This window comes from Leiobunum rupestre, unplaced genomic scaffold, assembly GCF_980474605.1.
Source record: "Leiobunum rupestre unplaced genomic scaffold, qqLeiRupe1.1.hap1 H1_H1_scaffold_25, whole genome shotgun sequence".
NCBI lineage: Eukaryota > Metazoa > Arthropoda > Arachnida > Opiliones > Sclerosomatidae > Leiobunum > Leiobunum rupestre.
Window position 1 is genome coordinate 12,501 of NW_028324288.1, and position 4,070 is coordinate 16,570.

Below are 4,070 nucleotides of genomic sequence, written 5' to 3' on the forward strand. Positions count from 1 at the left end.
AGAGTGTACTCATTCCAATTACGGGGCCTCAAAAGAGTCCCGTATTGTTATTTTTCGTCACTACCTCCCCGTGCCGGGAGTGGGTAATTTGCGCGCCTGCTGCCTTCCTTGGATGTGGTAGCCGTTTCTCAGGCTCCCTCTCCGGAATCGAACCCTGATTCCCCGTTACCCGTAACGACCATGGTAGGCGCGTAGCCTACCATCGAAAGTTGATAAGGCAGACACTTGAAAGAAACATCGCCGATACAAGATCGTGCGATTTGCCCAAAGTTATCCAGAGTCGCCATGGTAAACGGGCCGAAGCCCGATTGGTCTTGGTCTAATAAAAGCGCTCGTTCCCGAAGGTCGGAGCTCTGCTGCATGTATTAGCTCTAGAATTACCACAGTTATCCAAGTAAAAAAGTACGATCTAAGAAACCATAACTGATTTAATGAGCCATTCGCGGTTTCACCTTATTTCGGCATGTACTTAGACATGCATGGCTTAGTCTTTGAGACAAGCATATGACTACTGGCAGGATCAACCAGGTAACAACGTGAAACGTCGTTAGTACCGCTAAAGAATTCTAAAACGAGCGCTAAAAGCGCAGCGTGTTCAGAAAAACATTAGCGGTCGTTCGACGGCTTTTGGAAAACCGTCGGAACTTACTCGGGAAAAGGCTTCGCTTGACGCGAGTGCCGTAGTCACCGATAATTTTTCTCGATTCGTTCACAACCATGGCGGCATATTTCAGCCGCCGAAATCGGTCGTATCGATAGTGTGAGGAAATGGCCTGAAACGAGGCCGCCATCTATTCGCGAAACGGTGCTCATACTACAACGCACCTCCTAGGAGGACGTATGTGAGCTAGCTGTTACGCAAGCAAGTCTGACTGATTACCAGTTTGACTACACTACAAGTAGTATTTGGAAAACAAATGGAGCCGTTTCTCTAAATTGACCACCAATTTTTTGATTTCGATGATTTACGAAAAAATATTTAAGTCACGTGAAATAAAAATATTTCGACGAGGAAAACCCGACATAGAAATATTTCGATGAATTAATTAAACGGGACATTAAAATATTTCAACGTCGGGTTAGCTACGGGGAATGGGAAAGATGTAACATTTCGACGGCCAGTTGGCTACGGGGAATGGGAAAGATGTAACATTTCGACGGCCAGTTGGCTACGGGGAATGGGAAAGATGTAATATTTCGACGGCCAGTTGGCTACGGGGAATGGGAAAGATGTAACATTTCGACGGCCAGTTGGCTACGGGGAATGGGAAAGATGTAACATTTCGACGGCCAGTTGGCTACGGGGAATGGGAAAGATGTAATATTTCGACGGCCAGTTGGCTACGGGGAATGGGAAAGATGTAATATTTCGACGGCCAGTTGGCTACGGGGACGAGGGAACATGTAATATTTCAACGTCTCGTCGGCTACGGGGACGAGGGAACATGTAACATTTCGACGGCCAGTTGGCTACGGGGAATGGGAAAGATGTAATATTTCGACGTCTCGTCGGCTACGGGGATGAGGGAACATGTAATATTTCGACGTCTCGTCGGCTACGGGGATGAGGGAACATGTAATATTTCGACGTCTCGTCGGTTACGGGGAATGGGAAAGATGTAATATTTGTACCACACGTTGACTACGGGGAATGGGAAAGATGTAATATTTGTACCTCACGTTTACTACGGGGAAGATAAAAGATTTTTCTAGGTCACGTTTATTAATATTATTAACTTTATTTTGTTCATTAGGAGTGTTAAACTCTTCTATAAATATACATACTTGCTCTTGCTAGTACACTTGAATTTCTACTAAACTAATCAAAATACCTAAGCCCAAACAACCTTCACATACAAGAAGTCCAAAAAAGCACTAATCGATGCAAAGCCATATACCCCACTCTATTAGATAGATAAACACTTAAATTTTGTTCAAAACGAAATTTCATTTGACATTATTCGTATTATTTCTAAAAAAAATGCACGTTTTTTATACGTTAATTTATTTTAAGTTCATGGAAGAAAGCGAAGTGTGTGCTCACTAATAGAGTGAAAAGAAATTTTATTTTTTAAAATAGAGTAGAATATATAAACGTTTCACTGACAAGGAAGTGTAACCAACCCATTTTGTTAAAATTGACCAAAAGTTCACCAATTTGTTTTGGCAATTATTTATAAACAATTTTGTAATTTTAGCATTTTCAAACATTATTGAATTTATATTATATTTTTCAAAGGGGGGACCCTTGCAATCGGTGAGAATCCCATGTTATTTTCAATGGTAAAATTTTGATTATCTGTTTTTGACAATACCAAATCAAAATTGCTCTATGTGATTTAACATGGGAAAATCACATATTTCAAGGGTCCCCCCTATAAAAAAAGAAATTTCCAAACAATTCAAATTTAATAAAATTATGTAAATTGGTAAACTTTAGGTATTTTTGGGTGAATTGGTACGTCGGGTAAATTGAGGTAATTTCAAATTATTTGTAAATAATTGCTAATCAAAATAACAAAACTAACAAAATATAAATTTATTTAGATAAATTCGACTACATTGGATCAATTTAAAAATTTCGTGTACCAAAAAAACACAATAAATTTTGGTATATTTATGTTAAATACAGTTTTTTGATATATTTAGTTTGTAAAATGTTTCCGTTGAATTACAGAACACTGAAAAAATACGTGAGTTCAGTAATCTAAAATTTGGTAAATATTCAATATATTAGTGATTTAAATAATGTTTCTATATGTTCTCGAGAGCTCTTAATTTCAATAACTCTTATGTTTCATTTCTTAAGTCTAAATAAAAGAAACAAAATAAATAATGAAGAGCAATACGTACTGAACGAAGTACAGGACACAAAAGTTACGCTGGGCTTCCGTTTTGCCATGGCAACCAAAAATGTTTTGGACAACACAAAATAAGAAAAAGTCTATGTAAAATAACATACGAAAACGACAAATTCTAAGGGTCCCCCCCCCCCCTGTGCAAAACTTACATATATCAAAAAATATATAAAAAAAAAGTAGTTAAATTAACATTTTTGGAATTTTTTGTACACATAAGGGGGAATAAAACCATTTTGGGTGAACTCGACCTAATTTGAATTAACCCTCTTATCTCTGCTGACTGCGCTTAAACAAGATTTGACCTTTACAATTCCATACATAAAAAAATGTAAGGCTTCAAAAACTATTAATATACTCTTCCGCTTAAGCTGAGTTTATAATTTTCAGCCAAACGTAACATGAATCGGTGGTACAGTGGTAGAACACTCGCTTGTCATGCAGGAGGGTATAACGTGAACATTTGGTGGAAACCCTGCCATTTGAACGTTGAGACGTTTACCGTAACCTTCAGCACTCGGTCTTTCTCATCACGAACAATCGTAATTCGCAAAGGAAAATTATAATTATAATTATACATTGACAGACACACACGGTGATTGTTATATCCCCTCGTAGGGAACATAGTGAGAGGTAAAAATTTAAGACTTAATTAGCTTTTAATATCCTCTTCCGGTTAAACTGAGTTTCTAATTTTCAGTGAACCGTAACATGTATCGATGGTTCTGTGGTAAATTGCTCACCTGTCATGACGGAGGGCTCAGGTTTGAATAGCGCTCGATACAAACGCGAAATGACAATAAGGCGTATACTGTAAACAGTTCGTTTAAAACCTAACATTTGGATGCTGGGACGTTTACCCTAACCCTTAGCACTCGGTCCGTCCAAAAAGTCAATAACCAGAAGAAGTTGAACAGAAGTTACCCAGTACATACGAAACACAAATACACATATCATTCAAGAGCACGATACGAACAAACATACGACGCATAACGCCGACACATGAGCTAACACACTACACAATACACACGATTGGAAATCGTACGCAATGAAAAAAGTGCTTTCTTATTTCCAAAACCGGATAACTATGAACACCAACCGGAAAAAATTACAAATTTGGTTTTGGAAATAAAGGCGTTTTAGAAAACGTTAAACCAAATCCCAAAAACTGCGAACGCGGTGATTGCACTTTGCCCCAAAACTGCGAACACG

The 4,070-nt window shown here is 38.3% G+C and overlaps 1 non-coding gene across 1 annotated transcript in view; it reads right to left on the minus strand.

The window, feature by feature from the left end:
- Positions 1-531, minus strand: part of LOC149920404 (small subunit ribosomal RNA) — a 1,811-nt gene extending 1,280 nt beyond the window's left edge. The window contains exon 1 of the ribosomal RNA XR_016478077.1: positions 1-531. This exon is cut by the window's left edge and continues 1,280 nt beyond it. This is a non-coding gene — a ribosomal RNA (small subunit ribosomal RNA).
- Between the last annotated feature and the right edge of the window lie 3,539 nt (positions 532-4,070).